General features: G+C 40.3%; 1 protein-coding gene across 1 annotated transcript in view; it reads right to left on the bottom strand.

The window, feature by feature from the left end:
- The window catches only part of LOC140198011 (dachshund homolog 1-like), a 582,914-nt gene that overhangs the window by 12,986 nt on the left and 546,874 nt on the right, over positions 1-23,054 (bottom strand). The gene's annotated exons all lie outside the window — the stretch shown is intronic.

Raw genomic sequence — 23,054 nt, 5'->3', positions numbered from 1 at the left:
AATGGAGACAGGCTAACCCCTATTAACATCAATGGATCTGGGGTTGAGAGGGTGAAAAGCTTTAAGTCCCTTGGTATAAACATCACTGTGGATCTCACATGGTCTGTACATACCAGCTGTGTGGTGAAAAAGGCAGAACAGTGCTTCTTTCACCTCAGACAATTGAAGAAGTTTGGTATGGCGCCCCAAATTCTAAGAACATTTTATAGCGACATGATTGAGAGCATCCTGACTGGCAGCATCACTGCCTGGTATGGGAACTGTACTTCCCTCAATCACAAGACTCTGCAGAGAGTGGTGCGGACAGCCCAGCACATCTGTAGATGTGGACTTCCCACTATTCAGGGCATTTACAAAGACGGGTGCGTAAAAAGGGCCTGAAGGATCATTGGAGACCCAAGTCACCCCAGTCACCCCAGTCACAAACTGTTCCAGCTGCTACCATCTGGAACAGTACCATAGCATAAAAGCCAGGACCTTCAGGCTCCGGTACAGCTTCTTCCACCAGGCCATCAGACTGATGAACTCATACTGACACAACTGTATTTCTATGTTATATTGACTATCCTGTTGTACATAATATTTATTACGGATTACTATAAATTGCACATTGCACATTTGAACAGAGACGTAATGTAAAGATTTTTACTCGTGTTTATGGAGAATGTAAGTAATAAAGCCAATTCAATTCAATTCAGTTCTTGTGTTTGTGATTTTAAAATGAATTCTGTTTCCCTCATTTGAGTATCTGTTATCAGATATGGTTTTCAGAAAGAGATTCAAATGTAGGATTAGAAATTAGTGATGACAGCACAATATAATCAAAGGAGATTACAAGTTCTACTTCCAGGATTTGGTTCCATTTACGTCAATGGAATTTCAAAGCAGAAAACAGACAGAAAAACTTCCACACAATGTAGTCACGATAGAAGCATTTAGAAAGACACATGAACAAACAGAGAATGGTGGGATATGGATCCTGTGCCGGCAGATGGGAATTAGTTTAACTCAACTTCACAGTGATCACAGAGATTGTGGGCCAAGGGGGCTGTTCTTCCATTGTGCTGTTCTATGTTTTCTGTTCTGTACATACTTGTTAAACATCAGAAAGAATAAGGTCAGAGTTTACATAAGTGATCCTAAATCAAAAGGAATAAGTTCTGCAATTAAAAAATCATTGATACAAACTGTAGGAAGCAATAGTGGTCTAGAAAATCTGACCAAGGCTGCTAGATTTTCATTTAATGCACTTATTGTTGCAGAATTTTGTACCATCGAAAGCCTGGGATCTGGAGTGCTCATGCACAGGCATTGTAGGTTTTCACAAGAAGCGAAGTGCCAGCCAAGAATGTGACAAGAACGGGATCAGGAGGGAGATCGGGGCAGAGGTCAAGGGCCTGATTGAGGTCCCAGGGCAGGTCTATGATCAGACTGCTGTCTGGGATAATGAGGCTGATTAGAGGGACAGGGAAGATGATTGGTTGATGCCTGAGCTGATCCCACAGTGGGGTGTGATGTGAAGTCCGTAAATTGCACTGGGGACCTCCTCTATTGGGATCAAAAGGAAGGGAGACTGGGGGACTAAGAGTGTCAGGTGAAAATTAGCGGAGGGAAAGCCTTGATTATGAGCATTGATAGCTAAGTTCAGAGTGGAAATAGGTCAAGGTCTCGGGAGATTGATTAGGAGGATACGCTGATAGGACCTTGTCTTTTTAGGGGACGTTGATAGTGAGGATGAACAGGACGTTGGATAATAAGAAGAGATCAGTATGTGGTATTAGAGAAACTAAGGCTTCTGGATGCTTGAAGCCTGGGAGAGAATGATTGCAGAACTGAATGACAGGGTGCTGAAGGTGGGGAGATTAGAGTGTCAGGGCCATTTGCAAGAATGGGGTGAGATTAGTGAGCTGGTGGGCTGCTATTCTGGCTTTGCACTGCAAAGTCCTTGTTTGTCCCAGGATTGCCCTACAATAGTAGTGCCCAGTTTAACTTGGTCCAGAGTATCCAATGCATTGGAAGGAACCATGTATGGGAATTAACCTGAATTTGTGTACTACAGACATGCAGACGTGACTTGTACTGGGGAGCATTCATTTGAATTTCTGCGGCAATGCTAAGTGACAGTGTTCACCAGAATATTTTAGTCAACAGTGAACACATTCACTGAAACAAACCCATTAAACTTTTAAGAAAGAGATTTACTTTTAACTCTGTTTCGTTGTGTGACCTATTATACATCTGGAACAAAAGATTTCACCATTATGATACATAATCATAATAATCACAACTCATATCTGCAAATTTTGCAATGATTTGACCCACTAACAGACATCCCACCCTGCAATAACTTATTTCAGGGAGGTCTCAACTGGAAGTCTCTACTTCATAGAAGTCTGTATCAATGAATTTATTAATTTTGCAAGACATCAGATTCACAAGTGTTTTGTGAGACAGCTGACTTCTGAATTCTGTCCTAATGTGACGCACCATGCTGAATGCCCTTTCTACATCACAATTAAAACTTGGCAGCACCAAAAGCAGCTTCATCAACTGGCAGAGCTCTTTGAATCTCAACTACCCTGTGCTCACCGATTTTACATTGGACAGCTTCCCCCAGAACTCATCAACTGGCAAACGTTTGTAGTTAGGCACCAGTCCTACAACGTTAGTTGAGACATAATCCAGGACTCACTTCAACATCACTTTTACTGTCATTTAGCCCACCATGGGCAATAGAAAAGTCACTGTTGTAAACAGTGCAGTGAGCAACACTGTCATTATTTTTCACCCCTATTAGGCAGGGGTACACTTTAATGTAGTCTAGTGAAGTACGTTTTATATTTTCTTTTTTTGGAACACTCTGCCATGGCACTGCAGGACACTAAACAGAAATGATGGACAATGTAAGAGAGAAAGAGGTTGACTGTAAAGGCCACCCACAGAGAAAACTGATAGGTCTACTTAGCACAAAGAGAGACCAATCAGGATGCTCTCACTGTCACCCTCTTGCTACGCCTGTCACTCACTGTCTCTGTCTCTGTCTCTCTCTCTCTCTCTCTCTCCCCCTCTCGCTCGCTCTCAAAAAAATCAATTTCTGGGACATTGTATATAATTTGCTGGCGTCAAGGAGCCGCTATCAATATGCGGGAGACTCCCGGAACTTCCGGGAGAGGTGGGATGAATACCGAGGCTTTAGGCCTACTCAGGGCTGCATCGGGGATTTGGATCTAAGGATTCAATTTGGTTTGGAATGCTGTTATTTCTCACTTCTTCTGTTTGCATGACTTGTGTTTTTCCCTCTTTCTCTGGGTTGCTTTTTTAAAAAATTGGGTTCTTTCAGGTTTCTTGCTTTGCGGCTGCTTGTAAGCAGACAAATCTCAAGGTCGTATAAGTTTAAGCTTTAATAATTAATGTACTTTGAGTCTTTGAATCAAGAATCATGGTTCTTTTTGAAAGTTTGGGATCTACTTTTCCCCTGGTCAAATTTTTGCAGAATCTGTTCCTTGCCTCCTGTCTGATTTGATGAGAGTTAAAGGGCAATCATCCAGTGAGAATCTGCTTTCAATCCAATCTGCTTTCTCAAACATGCTGGTTCCCCAATCTCCCCTGTCATAATACACAATTCCGATTTCTTTGTTTTTTGTATGTAAAAAGAGGGTAACCTTTCACCCTAATAACTCAATAATTTGGTCCAATTCTTGACAATGCAAGGCTAAACACACAAGATAGCAGCCAAGAAATGCCATAGAGAATTTGGGAGAATCAGGAACTGCTACAGGGAGTAACAGAGGCAAACAGTACAGGGACAGTGGACGAGAAGCCAAGTCAGCATGTGATGAGTTTCAATGGGAAATTAGGTTTTGAGAGAACTAGAGAAAACTGCAATCTGAATCAGGTTATTTAGTCCAAACATTGCGTACCATGGAGAGAGTAAACAACCTGATTCTGTGCTTACATTTCTATATAATTATACTTACAATACTTGTTCAAAAATTTCTAGTTGTTCAGGTTTTCAGACCCACACTATTTTATATACTTTTTTATTATTCATAGATACAGCATAGTAATAGGACTTCCGGGCCCAATGAAACAGTGTTGACCAATTACACCCTTATGACCAATTGATTTAATGACCAGTACATCTTTAGAATGTGGAAGGAAACTGGAACACCCACGGGAAGCCCGCATGGGCACGGGGAGAATGTACAAATTCTTTACAGACAGCAGTGGAATTAAATCTGGGTCGCTGGCACTGTGATAGCATTACGCTAAACACTACCCTCTAGTATTCACCTTTATCCTATCCCACCAACTTAGCAATTGATTCAGGAATAACCTCACACACTGAAATCAAAGTGGCATTTTTGATTTGATCATAAAAATATTCAATTCCTGCTTTAGTGTTGAAAATTTTGATTGAGACCTGGAGATGGATGAGAGTAAGGACATGTCATAGATTACAGATCCTTGTTTCACTGAGTGAGCCTTCACACTCTTTTGGTCTTATTACCAAGGGGGTGTTCAGTGTTGTAATGAAAATGTTCATCAAAGTTAAGGCTATTGCGAGAAAGTAGTAAATGCAACGTGCGTGCATGGTTTAATTACTTTGATCCAAATTTTCTGAAAGATAAATTAGCTACACAGGCTCTGTAACTCTTATAATTAAGTAATTAGTGATTAATGGAAAAAGGTCTTCATTTATGTGAAAAGAAAAAAAATGAGGCTGTCATTTCTGAAGCAATGTGTGCTCTTCTATGAATTCTTCACACAATAGATACTTTCACTCTCCAAAGGGAGTTTGCATGACACAAGAATCCTAATATTTCAAAACACCTACAGGCCAGAAGCTGTGATATGTTAGCTGAGCATTGTTAGTGTCCCTAGGCTTTATTACGCTGTTCTACTATGTGTGGTATTGTATTCCACAATTCAAAGTTCAAAGTCAATTTATTATCAAAGTATGTCACCATGTATAACCCTAATGTTCATTTCTTTTATGCATACTCAATAAATCCATAATATAATAATAACCATAATAGAATCAATGAAAGGCCGCACCAACTGGATGTTCAACTAGTATTTAAAAGACAACAAAATATGCAAACATAAAAATAAATAAATAGTGATATATTGAAGTCAATAATCAGCTCCTTGGTCTTGCTGACATTGAGTAAGAGGTTGTTGCTATGCACCACTCTGCCTGATTTTCAATTTCCCTCCTATATTCTGATTTGTCACCATTGATTTGGCCTTTGATAGTGGGGTCATCAGCTAGTTTAAGTATGGCATTGGAGCTGTGCTTATCCTCACAGTCTTAAGTGTGAAATTCTGGCACCACACAGCCAGCATTTCAATCTTCCTCCTATATGCTGACTCATCAGTATCACTGATGATGATCAAGGTGAACTACAGTGACATCCTGGGGGCTACGTACACAATGTTAAATACAAACTCCTCAAATAAGACTAGATTGGAAAGTAAATGTCCCATTGTATCCAGCTATATCTGCTGCATTCATGCACCCACTATATGTGAGCTAATATTTGACAGTCAACTGTAAAGTGCAACCTCATAGTGGATTAAAAAGCCTCATGCAACTGGGTTAAATGTTCAAGAGCACCTACCTCAGAAAGGAGTTCCATGCTTGACAAAGAAAGGCTTTGGAATGGAATTGATCATGTTTAAAAGTACATATGGATATGAGAGGACTAGCAAAGCATCTTACAGAAAAGGGCAAGAAAAAAACACCAGTGCAGATATATTACCTAATATTGGAAAGTCAGTGTTAAAAAATTTGCAAATTTCCGTAGTTTCAAATGTCATATAACAGCAAATTGCGCTAATCTATTGCTTTCCTGTGGTAAGATGATCAAAAAAATTTATTCAAAGCTTTCCATAGCTTGAGCATAACATTCTCTGCAAGTTTATTCCCACTACCTCTTTGAATCCTTCTGAGATACCTTTTATCACTGTTCCAAATACGGTGCGAGAACAAACTGAACCGGTTTTTTGATCATCGTTCACATTGAGAATACATGCAACTGAAGCCAAGGCTTAGTGACACACTTTAATGTTCTATTCATGCCCTTAAGGCGCTGACTTTTCAATGCTTGATCATGGACATTTGCTGCCTTTGCTAAAGGTGTCAGCAGCAGTTATCTCATGGTGGGTACTTCGAACAGCAAGAAAGCAGAAATAATATTAGACAATCTCATAGCCAAATTCTGTGCTCTAATGAGGAATGTTTCACTTCTATAGTGTCCAGTTACCTGCAGTTCTCTCTGGATTGAGCCAATTTGTCTTGAAAGGTAACAGTGATATCATAGGGAAGGATATAGGTGATTAGAAGGTTGGTAGCTGCAGATGTTTAGGTAGGTACCTTGGTTGATAGACCATATAGCCCAAAGGCCCTGTTTCTGTGCTGTACAACTCCATGGTTCTATCTGCAATACTACTTTTTCCTCAAAGATTTGGGTTTAAATGAGCAGCAGGTGATGACGCTCAGATCCCTTTGGTAAAATTAAAACATCATTCCAAATAAACACTCCATCATCAGAGACCCCACCACCCAGGCCATGCACCTTTCTCACTGCTGTCATCAATTAGAAGGTACAGAAGCCTTAGTACTGGCACCACCAGGTTCAAGAACAGTTCCTCCCCCTCAACCATCAGGTCCTTGAATAAAAGGGAATAACTACACTCCACTTGCTGCTCATTAAAATGTTCCCACAACCAATGATCTCACTTTTCAATGACTCTTTATTGTTCTCATTATTTATTGCTATTTATTTATACCTGCATTTGTAGTTTGTTGTGTTCTGCATTCTGGTTGATTTTGATCTTTCATTGATTTGTTGAATGTGCCCACAAGAAAATGAATCTTAGGGTTCTATATGGTGACGTATATGTACTGTGGTAATAAAATTTACTTTGAAAATTTAACTTTGAATCGCTCCTCAAAATCACCACAGTTTGCCACCCAAGTCAGTATCCATGTGTTTGCTCGATCTGGATGAATATTGCACACTTGGTCAATCTCCTTCATTCTACTCTCTGCAATGCCAAACTCTGATGCTCATTTCTTAAAGTGCCTGTTGACACTGCTTGGCTCTCTGTAATGCAGCATTTTAATATCAAAAGAAAAATAAATCAATAAGTGCTGGAAGAACTCAGCAAGTCAAGCAGTATCTGTGGAAGCAAGGGATGACTGACGTTTTGGGTCTAGACCCTACATCAACTACCCCTTGGTCAATGCACTGAGTTCTTTCAGCACATTATTTTTTGCTCTACGCTCTACATTTCTCCTTGATTTTAAAATCCAGAAAGCTGCTTTCAAATCATTCTATTCCCTTCAGTTAGTTTGTAATGTCCTCTGGCTGTGCAACAACCTGAATCATCCCTGCTCCTTAGAGTTTGAATCTCTTTGGTCTACCTTTGTTGGTTATCTCCAACTGTCCAAAGCACTGAATTCCCTCTAAACCCATCCTCCTCTCACTATTCCCTTAAGATGTGTTTCAAACAGAGCTTTTCATTATCTACCCTCGTTCCTCTGTACATGGTCTAATGTCAAATTGTGGTGGTTTATCGCCCTGCAGGATGGCTTGGCACATTTTGGAATGTTAACTTGTTGATTTTGGAAAACCCAGTGATACCTCTTGAGTCTAGTTCAGTGAAACTGATTACAGAAATGATGCAATTAAATAAAACAAGGTAACAACTTTTTGGACATAACAGAGCCCCTCCCTAACTTGTAAAACCAGAAATTGTTTCTACTCCAAAAGAGAGCTAGAACTCCAGCAGTGTTAACAGGCAACGTTGTGTTTGCTTTGAATACTTTGCCGGAGACCAATGTCTTTCTATGCCACTTGTCAGAGGATAGTTAAGAGTCAAATATTGAGTATTGCTGTCTGTCTCAAGTCGCATACTGTCCAGTTTGGATTAAGGACAGCAGATTTCTTTTACAGACAGATATTAGTAAACCAGGTGGATGATCATAGCAATAGAGTAATTTCGTAGCTACCATCAAAGAGTAGCTTTTAATCTAATTTTAATTCCTCAATTTCCCATGGTAGAAGTGGAACTCCACTTCCAGTTTATAAAGCCAGCTTGTTGGATTACTATCCCTGTAACATAGCATTGTGGTACTCTACCCATATATTATATCTGCTAGATCAGCATGATGCATTGGTCACACTCTCTCTTGCAATGCAATATTTTCTCTGTTGATAGTTACTCATTAGTTTTTAAAATGATAAACTGGAGTTTTTGACAATTGGTAAGAACAAACAGAACAGGAACAGAAGTAGGTCATGGGACCTCATGTTCCAATATTCAATGTAGGTTGTCCTGGACCATTCCTCATGTTTTCTGCTCATCGTATCAAAAATTAAGTACATCAGTTTCAATCTTACTTAAATTCAATGTCAGGGCATCTGCTCTTTGAGGTAGAAAAATCAAAACAATTCCATTCCTTCAATAATTCTTTTTTCATCTCAGTCCTAAGTGGCGGATCCATTACATTGAAACCATGCCCTCAACATAGCCTTGATCCAACCTGAGGAAGTAACCTCAATGTATTGGTCCTGTTAATTCCCGTCAGAGACAGGGAGATCACCTCTCCTCCTTAGCTCCAGTGTATATACCTGTTTACTTGATTTCCGGGCAGCAATGGTTCAGTATTGACATTACTCTCCTGTGATTAGCCAGGAACAGTACTCCAACCAGAAATTCCCAGAGAGCACCAGATGAAATAGGCTCACTGCCTGGAAAACTGGGTGGTCCAACTAAATCTAGATTAGCTAATAATTCAAAACTGCATGGAATTTTGAGAAAGGAGGAAGATATGAAGAGGCTTTAGGGAAATATAGACAAATCATCTAAGTGGATAAGGACATGATCAATAGGTAATAAAGTCAAAAAACATGAGTTCATAAACTTTGGTGCACAGAAAAGAAAGTCAGTGCATTCATTTTTAAGAGCTGAGAATGGTAAATAAGTGGAAGCTTGAAGTCCTTTACTGCAAGTCACTTAAAGCCAACATGCTGAGATTGTTAGCTTTCCATTTAGGAAGCACAATATAATGTTGTCTTTAATTGTGAGGGGTTTTGAATATGGGACCCGGCTGGTGGCGTAGTGGCATCAGTGCTGGACTTCGGGACGAAAGTTCCCAAGTTCGAATCCAGTCGGCTCCCCTGCACGCTTTCCATCCGTGCTGGGTTACGAGCTGGTGATCTCTTTGTAAACTCACCCGGCAGAAGGCAATGGCAAACCACTGCTGTAACTTGCCTCGTACGTGGTTCCCCACTACGTCAGAGTGGCGTGGTGGGAAATCGTCCGCTAACCGGAGAAACTCCGGATGCGCCGTACCTTTTCTTTCCTGTGAATATGGGTGTCATGCAGCAATTCTATAGGGCCTTAATATCCACTTGAGGAATAATATGTTCAGTTGAGTCTCCTTACGTAAAAGCAATTTGCCATAGAAGGATTGGAGTAAAGGATCACTAAACAGTTTTTTGGATACAGAAGAGACCACAGATCCTGGAATCTGGAGCAACTAGCAATCTGCAGGAGTAGTTTCAGGGGGTCGAGCAGCATCTATGGAAGATTCCTGATGGATGGTTTTCACTTGAAGATGTCAACAATTTCTTTCCTCCCACAGACGTATCATGCTGCCTGGACTAGAGGGCATGATAGGTTGAGCGAGCTAGGGCTTCTCTCTTTGGAGCAAAGGACGATGAGAGATGATGTGATAGAGGTATACAAGATGAAAAGAAGCATAGATGAAGTGGATAACCAGGAACTTTTTTTCCCAGGGCAGAAAAGGCCCCTACAAAGCAAATTAATTTTAAGATGATTGGAGAAATGTATAGGAGGGATGTTAGAGGCAAGTTCTTTACTCAGAGCGTGGTGGGTGCATGGAATGCTCTGCCAGGGGTGATGGTAAAGGCAGATACATTAGGGGCATTTAAGAAACTCTTAGATAGGTAAATGGATGATACAAAAATGTAGATTTTATAGGAGGGAAAAGTTAGGTTGATCTTAAAGTAGGTTAAATAGGTCTGCACAACATTGTGGGCAGAATGGCCTGTACTGCACTTAAAGTTTTATATTCTATGTTTTAGATATTGATCAGCCCCAAGCTCCTCCAGCAGATTGTTTTCATATTGTATGGCAGCCCTTGAGTAGACTATAACAGTTTTCTTAAGCAGCGGTCCCCAACCACCGGGCCGCAGAGCATGCGCTACCGGGCCGCGAGGAAACGATATGATTTGGCGATATGAATCAGCTGCACCTTTCCTCATTCCCTGTCACGCCCACTGTTGAGCCATTACGCGCGCGACCTCTATGTCAGCGCGGGAAGGAGATCAACTCCTCGAGCTTGCAAATGACAGCGGGCTGAAGAGTCTGTTTGACATAACATCTCTGCCAGCATTCTGGATCAAAGTCAAGGCTCAATATCCTGAGAGAGCCACGGAAGCACTGAAAACGTTGCTTCCATTTCCAACATATCTCTGCAATGAATGTAACAAAAACTAAATTGCGGATTAGACTGGACATAAGGAACCCCATTCGAGTATCGCTGTCCCCCATCACCCCTCGATAGGACCGTCTTGTTGCAGGAAAGCAAGCCCAGGGCTCCCACTGATTCAGTGATATTGGTGCGTTTCATACGGGGAAAATATGCGGTGTTTAATATCCAAACGTTACTTAAAATGTTATGATGCTATTGACTTATATAACCGTATCACAATTACAGCACGGAAACAGGCCATCTCTGCCCTCCTAGTCCGTGGCGAACGCTACTCTCACCTCGTCCCACCGACCTGCACTCAGCCCATAACTCTCCATTCCTTTCCTGTCCATATACCTATTCAATTTTTCTTTAAATGATAATATCGAACCTGCTTCTGACACTTCTACTGGAAGTTCATTCAATACTTACTTCAAGCTCCCCTGTCCTCTCCTGACAATTGACTTATCACTATATTCATGCAAGGAAAATGTGCTGTGTGTTTAATATTAAATTCGTTAGATAAAGCCTTTTAGAAACGAAATTGAGTGTATTAGCCACTTATCACCGATATTCCGGACATGATTAACACCCCTCTCTGAACAGAATCGCCAAACACGATTTGTGGAAAAATAATCGGCAGGTGCACGCATGCGCAAATCACACACGCGCACTGGTGCCCGCAAAAGGCTTCATGGTCATTGTAGTCTTTCTCTGGGTAAACGCAACGTATTTGACTGCTACTGTTGTCCGTTTGCAACCATCCCGCGCCCCCCCCCCCCGGGTCAGCTGGTCTGCAAGAATATTGTCAACATGAAACCGGTCCGCACTGCAAAAAAGGTTGGGGACCCCTGTTCTTAAGAGTTCAGTAAAATGGGAGTTGATTTCCTGAAGATTTATCAAATCTTTACAGGATGCACCAGGGTGGACGCAGGGAGGATGTTTCTCTAGGCTGAGGAGTTAGGAACCAAGGACATAGTCTCAGAATAAAAGGATGATCATTTACAACTGAGATGAGAAATTTCTTTAGACATTAGGTGATAAGTCTTCAGGTAATTCTACTCCAGTGGATAGCAGAGGCTTATTCAGTGAGTTTCTTCACTGAGATTATTAGAGTTCAGGAAATTAGGGGAAACAAGTCAATCAAGGATAGTGCAGGGAAGGTGTGAACTGAGGTGGAAGATCACCAATGATCTTGAGGAATGGTGGAGCAATCTCAAAGGGCCTGATTGCCGAATCCTGCTCCTATTTCTTCCATTCTTACATTCTCAGGAAGAGCTTCATCCCTTCTGCAATTGTTTAAGATAAAATAAAACCAATTTCTTCTCAAAGGAGATTCTCCCCTTCCCAAGAAACAGTCATTCAGGAGACGGGGACAAGACTTTGAATGAAAAGAACCTTTGACTACTTTACTTGGCAAGTGGTTAAAATAAAACTAACAACAGCATTCAGAGAGTGTTGTCTGTTACAGCTTCCCAAAACTAAAGTGTTAATTTTTTTTTGGTCTATTGTATTCAAAAGAGAGGTGCTCCAGTCCCAGAAGATAATGATATATAGGGCATTACTCTACAGTAATTAAAAATTCATAAAACCTGCCATTAAACCCATGTTCTGATTCTGATGGTGCTATACATAGTTATAAACTTATTAATAATCAAATCACACCTGCCAAATCACATAGATTTAATTCCACGATTTTGGCATTTAACTAACATAACTTCCAGGTTTACATTTCCTTAACCAAATTATTGAAATTAACATTAATATTTGGCTCTTGAACAAATTTATACTTTTCTAAACACAAGAAATTCTATAGATGCTGGAAATCCAGAGTAACACACACAAAATGCCGAAGGAGCTCAGCAATTCAGGCTGCAGCTATGGAAAGGATTGAAGAGACGATGTTTTGGACCAAGATCTTTCATCAGGACTGCAAGGGAAAGGGAAGAAGTCAGAATCAAAAAGCTGGGGTTTGAGGAAGTAGTAGAAGCTAGAATGTGATAGGTGAAGTTAGGAGAGAGGCGATAAATTAAAAAGCTGGGAGGTGATAGGGGAAAATATAAAGGGCTGAAGGAGGATGAATCTGATAGGAAGGCAGGGTGGATAATAGGAGAAAGGGAAGAAGGAGGGGCATACAAGTGTTTGAAAAGTACATTATCTGAATCATCAAAACTTTCTTACATGGAATTCTGCGAATTACTTGGAAAGGAATTATTGAAACATTTTCTATCATCCAAAACATAAATAAATCTGGGAAAATTAATTCTGGCTTCATGTGGGGACAAGCCTTTTCTGTCCTTCTGTCATCTATTGACACCTCTGTTCTGGTGGAGTGGGAGGATGTTTTTGTACAAACATGTTCAGCATTTATACACTATTATCAGTGACAGCAATTCCTGACGTTATGCGTTGGCACTTTTGTGCCTTAAAAACATATCTTTTACAAAAAGTCTTTTGCTGATTGGCAATGCACAAAATGTGTTGGGAATGTCAGATTTCTTGCAGGGAACTACTTGGATTTCCCTTCGTCTGTGCCAGTAATTTGGGGAGTGTGTTATGAACCTGTCTGTCCAAGATTTGTTAGTGTTTACTTGGTATTAATCTCTGCACAGAGCCTAATAGTGGTGCGTGAACTTGCTGAAAACTCTCTAACTCATGGTGTGGAATCAGAATGTAGAACATTCACAAGTGGGACAAGTGTAGGTGTGAAGCTACAATCTGGAGGATGGTGAATGAATGCCTAAATAAAATTCACATTCTTTTTACAATAATTCAGAATAAGTAATAATCAGAATTATTATTACTAACTCAGATGACATGAAATTTATTGTTTTGTGGCAACCATAAAATTACCAAAATAATTATATAGTGCAAAAAAGAGGAATAACAAAGTAGAGTCCATGGGCCATTCAGAAATCTGATGGCTGAGTAAAGAAGTTATTTTTGATTCATTGAGTGAGGGTCTTCAGGCTCCTGTATCACCTCCCTAATAGTAAGTTTTTAATTAAGAAGTGCAATATTTTTGATAGATTTTTAAATGTCTGGGTAATTTACTGAAAGCACATTGCAAAGTGCCTCAATATCCAAAGGAACTATATAAACGAAAATCCTTTCAGTTGAATGTCTCTTGTACTTTGCTGATTTATATATGATTAACAGCAGTTATTGGCTGGGTAAAGGATTGTGCAGTTAAGGAACTGAAAAAAATGGGGCGACATGTATGTGGAATATAAAATAATCCAATTGTACCCCCAAGTTTATTCCACAAAAATCTGCATTAGAACAAAGACTGCCCCCTTCCTCTCATGTAGCAAAAACAATAGAGCAGGAAAGGAACCTGATGAGCAATACCAAAAGAAACCAAACAGAATGGTTCCCTTTCTTATTATGCTGAGACAAATAACTTATTAAGGCATCAAATTCTTGTGGTTATCCTTTTTTTTGGCAGTTTTTGCTTCAAAGGATAAATTGATTGAAAAACATCTTCATAGCCCACAGGGAAAGGGGAAAGTGCATCAGTGTTACATTACAGAAGGCCAAATAGGAGTGTGTGTTAAAGTGTTGTACTCAAAGGTAAGTGAAAGCCAATGCCAGTAAAAACAGTTAAAGATATATACCTCCCCAAAGTCAACAACACAGTGCATCATCATTAAGACACATGAAGCTTCTGCCACTGACACTTTATTTGAGAGAAAGAAAGTAATCAAATTTGATATTGCACTGGCTTCCAGAGAAACAAGATCTACTCATTTATAAACAGGGTTAACATCAGATGAAAAGAAAGAACACAGTTTAAGAGACGTAGGAGACTACAGATGCCGAAATTTGGAGCAACAAATAATCTGCTGGAAAAACTCGAAGAATCAAGCAGCATCTGCTGGGGGAGAGGAATTGTTGGCATTTCAGTTTCTCCCACAGATCAATGCAGGTCCCAAAATGTCAATAATTCCTTTTGCTCCACAGATGTTGCTCAATCCATTGAGTTTCTCCAGCAGATTGTTGTTCAAGAATACAATCTGCTGAAAGAACTATTGTAACAATGAAGAGTTTCCTATACAGTACTTTCAATAGTTTAAAATACTCTGTGGAGGCACATTAAAAGGGATACTTGCCTCACTCAAAGTTTATTTTAAGAAAAAAATAATTATTTGTAATTGGAATTGTAATGCATTTAATTAGCAAAACTCTGCTCTGAGCTGCAGTTGGTCTCCTTACCTCTCAGACCAGTGCTTCTCAATAAACATCAAGCTGTGTGTTATGCAACGAGGGAGGAATTTACTGGGGTAAATATAGAAACAATTTAGAACAGACAGACATTACTGCCTGCTCTATTAATCATCTGACGGAAACATACGAAGAAGCACAAACTCAGTATATTCATTTAAAAGGATCATTTGGAGTTTTGCAGTTCCCACAGCCATTCATGGGAAAATTAAGAACAAACCAGGGCCAATGGATGCTGTAAATATTCTTTAAATAAAGAATAAATATTCAATTAGATCTTGAATAAAACAAAGAAATGGTTTTGGCCTCTTTCAGCATAAAATACCTTTGAAAGATTAATTAATACATGCACATTATGCAAATTAGGCACATGCAAATATTTTATGAAGACAATTAAGGGAGGCATTAATTACTGCCTTTTTGCTTCAGTGAGATTTGTTCTCTTTTCCCTCTGCAGTTTAACTCTTTAAGCATATAACTCTTGGATTGGTCATGTGGCCATCAATTGCAAGTATTCACCCACCTAAACCCCCTACACAAAATACACAAACATGCAAGAAGACAGTAGATAGTTGACCCTGCTAAAGTAATACTAACACCTATATTGCAGAGTATATGTCTACTTTAGAGAGAGTGAGGAAGATCAACAGAATTTTCTGATGCAATGTACTGCCAGTAATTAAGAGTCTATAAGTGAATTTGAGCTCATTCTTGGAAATGATTCAACTTCTGCAAAAGCAATTAATTTGCTTTGCCTGTGCTAATATAGTGGAATTATAAAGCGTGACACAAGACAAATAGAAATAATTAGTTCTCCAAAATGATGTTCTCATTAATGCAGTTTTAACAGTGCAAAAACATTATTGCAGTGTGTCTACATTCTGTCCCCTGTCACAATGACCGTGATGAAGTAGTACACATCTAAATTAAGATTTTTTTTAGTGGTGTCATATTTTTTAATACCAATCTTAAGGTTCGAGGTCACTGCTGTACAGAGTTCTCAAAAATGCTTGTGGCTCAGATCCCTCAGAATGGAGCAGTGCTTGGCCATTAAGATGTAAGACACAACTGCCTCTCTTTATCTGATAGCAACTTCATGCCACTGAACAATATCTATTTTATGATAAAAGAAATCCTGCTAAAGCCTGCGATGAACTGTGCCTTTTTGTTATTGCAGAACAATCTTTTATCAGTGAATTTTGTGGATCTAATCAACTGCTCAGCACATATGATAGGATTGAGGAGAAGTTGGCATCAATGTATTGTATGCAGCCCTGTATAGAAGGGTCTTGTTCTAAGAGAAAATAATGCAAGGTTTATTGGCCTTGCCTACAATGTGGATATATTTACACAACCAATATTCTGTAAGGGCATTTAAAGAAATCCATGTCCCAATAAATGTGGATTATGAAGCCTAACACCGGTCATGTTACAGCTTTAATTAATTGCAACAAATTCAGTCACTAATAAAAATTCTATCAAGCAAAAACAAAAAAGTGGGATAAAACCCAAAAAGAATCGCTGTATGTTCTGCAGGGCTGGAATAAAGAGAGATTGTGTGATTCGATTTTAACACACAGGTCCCTGTAGAATTTCATCATCAAAAATAATCTCCTTCGACTTCCCAACAAATATCATAACGTTTTTAACCAGTTGCAAGCAGATCCCTTGTGTTCTGTTTTTTTTTAAATAATACCCTGTCAGGTGTGTCACTTTCTTCAGAAAGTAAGACTTGGTCGTAGTTGTATTTTTTTTCTTTGTTGTCAATTTGCACTTTGATTTCAATCAAATTCTCCTGTGGAAATAGTGCGAGATTATTTACTCTGAAACATCCTAACACAAGAGCATTCCCAAAACAGTGAGGCAAGTGAGAATCTTATTTTAAAGCAAGAAATTGCTCTTAAAATAGCAGTTTTCACAACCTGAGCTAGTCTCGAATGTCCACAGCTACAGAAGCTCCTTTGCTTTGAGGTCACTGCTGCAATGTAGAAAACATGGCAGCTAATGTGAGCATGGCAAGATCCCACACAGTGCAAAGTGATAAAGGCAATGATAAACTGTTTTTCAACGTTACGTTGAAGGATAAAAAATAGCTAGGCCTTCCAAATGGATACACCCTTTCTCTTCTGGATAATGGCATTGCCTGAAAGCCCAGTTTAAACCCCACAGGCTTAGGAGGTTTGATTCTGTTGGGAAGGAATGGACATCCAGAAATCAACTTCCCGGATGAACTCTATTCAACGAAAATGCACAGATTTTCTTTAGGTGGTAGCACATGTTCAACTCCGAGTCAGAAGTTTGCGGGAGAAAATTCATAATCTATTGCAGGCTAAACAGGTTTCTGTGCATTAGCAGCCAGCTGCCTCAGCTCCTAAAGTTGCTTTACTGATCGAGTGAAGCTCATCCTTAAGATGCAATACTCCTCCCACTATTAATATAGTTCCTAATCCTGGTTTATTTTTAAAGATTACTTTATTCATCACTTGTACATTGAGACTTTGAAACATCTCATTTGCAACAATGACCAACACAGTCTGATGATTGTACTAGTGTACTAGGGACAGCCTGCAAGTATCACCAAGCTTCCAGCACCAAAGTCGCATGCCCTCAACTCACTAACCCTAATCATACGTCTTTGGAATGTGGGAGGAAACTGGAGCAGCTGGAGGAAACCCATGAGGTCATGGGAAGACTATACAAATTCCTACAGACAGTGGTGGGGAATGAACCACAATCGGTAGTCATTTGGTGCAGAAAAGCTTGAACTATTCGCTACACCACTGTGGCCGCTTCTGCACTCTCATTTACAAGACAGAAACAAAATGCTGGATTCACTCGGCAGGTCAGGCAGTATCTGTAAAAAAGACGATCAGTTAATGCTTCAGGTCCAGGACCCTGTTCTGCTGAAGGGTCCTGAATCTGAAATGTTAACTCCCTTTTCTTTCCAGACAGACTGTCTGATTTGCTGAGTGCTCCCAGCATTTTCTGTTTTTAGTTCAGTTTGTCAGCATCTGTTCTTTGTTTTGATTTTCAATTATTCATAACCTTTGCTGCAATGTAATTTTATGGTATTTAAAAGTAGAGAGGCCCAGAATTCATCAAAGTGCAAACCAAATCTTCAAGTTGTTTCATCAAAAGTAACATTCTCCTTTCCTTGAAACCATTTTTCATGAGGTTACTGACTCACGGTTTGTGTGTTTTGGAACATCCTGGCATGTCTCTCTTAGGATACATGTGTCCAAGAGCAAGGGGGGAGTAATTAGCCAAGAAATTTGACTCATCTGCTCCCCTCTGCTATATGTAAATAGTGCATTTTTCATTTTCCCAATGCATTTTCTCTATTCAATGACAGAAATTAGATTGAATGCTTGCAACCTATGAACTTCACGATAAAACAATGAGTGCATCATGCTGAATTATGAATAAAGTGTGCCCCTTGGTTATAATTTTGCATGCAAAAATTCTCCTTTTAAGTATTATTGAAAAAAATATATTTGCTGTCATCATTTCCCTGGTAATATTGTGTAAAGGTGCATATGAATTTACTGGTACAATTTTCTTTTATTCCCTGCAATTTGATAGTAACCCTTGTAGATAATGTTCATTTAGAACATTAAAGATGTCTAATGTCCAACTTCTAAGTAAACTGCTCCATTTCTGCCCTTTTTTTGCAGAGAATGAGGCCAGGACCTTTCAGGAAAGATTCCCATCTACGTCATGGATAGTCATTGGAAATGGAATTGGTTTATTGCTGTCACATGTACCGAGATACAGTGAAAAGCTCGTCTTGCATACTGTTCATTCAGATCTATTACAGAAGTCCATTGAGGCTGTAAAAGGTAAAACAATAACAGAATGCAAAATAAAATGCAGCAGCTACAGAGGCAATCTGGCGTAGAGAGACAATGAAGGTCATATTATAACAAGGTAAGCTATGAGGTCAGGAGTCCACTTTTATCATATTGAAGGGCCATTCATCTCCATCATGAGTGTTCCCAGACCCAGCTGGAAAAGGAGGAGGGTTGGACATAGGGCTAGCAACCCCATCCCTTAGAAATTTAGAGCTACAGAAACACCAACTGAAGCTTTAAAGACCAAATTTCTTGGAGAGGAAGTATCTTCGAAAATTTGCTACACCTAGGGACAACTTGAAAGACTGACCCAGTATGGAGGACTAGTGAGCTGCTCCTAATGCCTATGCCCTAGTAGCAGTTAAGGGCTTAAGTAAGGGGATATTCAAAAGACCTATAACAGCAGGATAAATGCTGTTTTTGTGTCCGGTGGCACATGCTTTCAGGGTTTATACTGTACCTTCTGCCTGATAGAAGAGGAGAGGAAAGAGAATGTCCAAATAGGCTGGGTCTTTGATTATGGTGATTGCTTTACTAAGGTAACAAGAAGTATTTGCAGAAGGAAGTAAGACCAGTATTCTGTTTTTTTTTCTTCCTGTTCAGTCCCCTCGCTATATCACTTGAAATGCTAACATTTATTATCCATCTCGAGTGACCCAAGCCACATGGCGGATCACCTCACAGTCCATGTAGTGATGGTTCTCACACACAGATGTTGGGGAGGCAGGTTTACGATTCCTACTCATCAAGCATGAAGGAATGTGATAGATATCTAAATCAGGATGGTGCAAGAGAGTGTTTCAGCTTGATCCTTTCACTCTGTAGAGGTATGGATTAGGAGGTACTGTGGAAGAACAAGTTACTGCAGTGTATTCTGCAGATAGTGCACACTGGGTTGGATAGAACTCAATATAAGGATGTTCGGCACCTATCTGAATCCTTCTCTGAAGCCAATAATAAAACTGGATTCATCAATATGAAAAAAAAAAATCCAGAGACATAAGTGATTATAGATGCTGGAATTTGGAGCAACACACAGTGCTGGAAGAACTCAGAAATAGTCTATTTTTTTACTTTAAAGTTTCCTTCCAAAATAGAAGTTGGAATTGTTCACTTTGACCCTAGAGTTCTATTGAGGAAGATCTGTGACACAAGATATGAGTCAGTGGTGCAGAAGGTAAAGAGAGAGAAGAGGGGAGCAGTAGTGAGAGGAGTCTCAACAGTCAGAGGAACAGAGAGGAGATTCTGTGGACGTGAACAGGACACCCAGATGGTGTGTTGTCTCGAAGGTGCTAGGATCAGGGACATCCACAGCATTTTAGAGAGGAAGAGAGAATAGCGGGAAGTCTTGGGAGATTTTAACATGCAGATCAATTGGAAAAACCAGGTTGGTAATGGATCTCAAGAGATCCCGTTTGTTGAATGTCTACAAGATGGCTTTTTAGAGCAGTTTGTCGTAGAGCCTTCAAGGGTATTGGCTATACTGGATTGGGTGTTAGGTAATGAACTGGAGGCGATTAGGGAGCTTAAGGTAAAAGAACCCTTAGGAGCCAATGATCACAATATGATTGAGTTTAACTTGAAATTTGATAGGGAGAAAGTTGGACGTAGCAGTATCTCAATGGAGTCAAGGAAATTACAGTGATATGAGAAGGAGCTGGCCAAAGTAAATTGGAAGGAGCTCCATGCAGGGTTGACAGCAGAGCAGCAATGGCATGAGTTTCTGGGAAAAAGGAGGAAGATGCAGGCAGATGAATTCCAAAAATGAAGAAATACTCAAATGGCAAAGTAGTAGAAACATGTCTGACAAGGGAAGCTAATGTAAAAACAAAAGAAAGGACAAACAACAAAGCAAAAATTGATGGGGAGTTGAAGGATTGGGAAGCTTATAAAAACCTACAGAAAGCAACTAAATTAATCATTAGAGGGGAAGAGATGAAATATTAAAGCAAGCTAGCAAACAATATCAAAATGGACAGTAGAAGTTTTCTCAAGTATGTAAAAAATAAGAGAGATGAGTGTGGATATTGGACCGCTAGAAAATGAGGCTGGAGAAATAATAATAGAAACATAGAAACATAGAAAATAGGTTCAGGAGTAGGCCATTCGGCCCTTCGAGCCTGCACCGCCATTTATTATGATCATGGCTGATCATCCAACTCAGAACCCTGCACCAGCCTTCCCTCCATACCCCCTGACCCCCGTAGCCACAAGGGCCATATCTAACTCCCTCTTAAATATAGCCAATGAACTGGCCTCAACTGCTTCCTGTGGCAGAGAATTCCACAGATTCACCACTCTCTGTGTGAAGAAGTTTTTCCTAATCTCGGTCCTAAAAGGCTTCCCCTCTATCCTCAAACTGTGGCCCCTCATTCTGGACTTCCCCAACATCGATAAACAATCTTCCTGCATCTAGCCTGTCCAATCCCTTTAGGATCTTATACGTTTCAATCAGATCCCCCCTCAATCTTCTAAATTCCAACGAGTACAAGCCCAGTTCATCCAGTCTTTCTTCATATGAAAGTCCTGCCATCCCAGGAATCAATCTGGTGAACCTTCTTTGTACTCCCTCTATGGCAAGGATGTCTTTCCTCAGATTAGGGGACCAAAACTGCACACAATACTCCAGGTGTGGTCTCACCAAGGCCTTGTACAACTGCAGTAGTACCTCCCTGCTCCTGTACTCGAATCCTCTCGCTATAAATGCCAGCATACCATTCGCCTTTTTCACCACCTGCCGTACCTGCATGCCCACTTTCAATGACTGATGTATAATGACACCCAGGTCTCGTTGCACCTCCCCTTTTCCTAATCGGCCACCATTCAGATAATAATCTGTTTTCCTATCTTTGCCACCAAAGTGGATAACTTCACATTTATCCACATTAAGTTGCATCTGCCATGAATTTGCCCACTCACCCAACCTATCCAAGTCACCCTGCATCCTCTTAGCATCCTCTTCACAGCTAACACTGCCCCCCAGCTTCGTGTCATCCGCAAACTTGGAGATGCTGCATTTAATTCCCTCATCCAAGTCATTAATATATATTGTAAACAACTGGGGTCCCAGCACTGAGCCTTGCGGTACCTCACTAGTCACCGCCTGCCATTCTGAAAAGGTCCCGTTTATTCCCACTCTTTGTTTCCTGTCTGCTAACCAACTCTCCACCCACACCAATACCTTACCCCCAATACCGTGTGCTTTAAGTTTGCACACTAATCTCCTGTGTGGGACCTTGCAAAAGCCTTCTGAAAATCCAAATATACCACATCCACAGGTTCTCCCCTATCCACTCTACTAGTTACATCCTCAAAAAATTCTACGAGATTCGTCAGACATGATTTTCCTTTCACAAATCCATGCTGACTTTGTCCGATCATTTCACCGCTTTCCAAATGTGCTGTTATCACATCCTTGATAACTGACTCCAGCAGTTTCCCCACCACCGACGTTAGGCTAACCGGTCTATAATTCCCCGGTTTCTCTTTTCCTCCTTTTTTAAAGAGTTACATTAGCCACCCTCCAATCCTCAGGAACTAGTCCAGAATCTAACGAGTCCAAAGATATGGCAGATGAAATAAATGAGTATTTTGCATCAGTTTTCACTGTGAAAGACACTAACAGTGAGCCAGATGTTGTAATGTGTGAGGAAGAGAAGTGGGTGCAATGATTCTTATAAGGGAGAAGGTGCTCAAAAAGCTGAAAGACATAAGGGTACATAAGTCACCTGGACCAGATGAACTGCACCCTAGGGTTCTGAAAGAGGTAGAGGTAAATATTGCAGAGGAATTAGCAAGGGACTTCCAAAAATTATTGGACTGTGGCATGGTGCCAGAAGACTGGAAAACTGCAAATGTCACTCCACTCTTTAAGAAAGGAGGGAGGCAGCAGAAAGGAAACTATAAACCAGTTAGCCTGACCTCAGCGGTTGGGGAAATGTTGGAGTCAATTTTTAAGGATGAGGTTATAGAGTACATGATGATACTGGACAAGATAAGACGATAGTCAGTTTTATCTCACAACCTACAGTACTGTGCAAAAGTCGTCAGCACACATACATAGCTAGGGTGCATAAGACTTTTTCCACAGTAGTGTAGTAATTTTATGTATTGCACTGTACTACTGCAGCAAAAGAAAAACTAATTTCACGACATACAGTATGTGACTGATGATAAACCTAATTCTGACATGGGTCTCTATTGTGAACTGAGAGTGAGAAGGGGTAGGGAGAGGGGAATCATGGTTGGAAAAAGGGGAAGGAAGAGGAGAGGGAGCAGGAAGCACCAAGCACTAGAGAGACATTCGGCAATGATCAGTACACTAACTGTTCAGAATCAAATGACGTTGCCCGGTATCTCGGGCTGGGTGTGTCCACATGCACACCAATCCTGGCCCCTGAACCTCTTTCTCTACCAATTTGTCCTATACCCCTCCCACAGTGCTCCACCCTCACCATTCCCAACACCCT

Source organism: Mobula birostris, chromosome 5 (assembly GCF_030028105.1).
Source record: "Mobula birostris isolate sMobBir1 chromosome 5, sMobBir1.hap1, whole genome shotgun sequence".
Classification (NCBI taxonomy): Eukaryota; Metazoa; Chordata; class Chondrichthyes; order Myliobatiformes; family Myliobatidae; genus Mobula; species Mobula birostris.
Note: the sequence above shows the minus strand (reverse complement) of the source record. Positions and strands in the feature narration are given on the sequence as shown.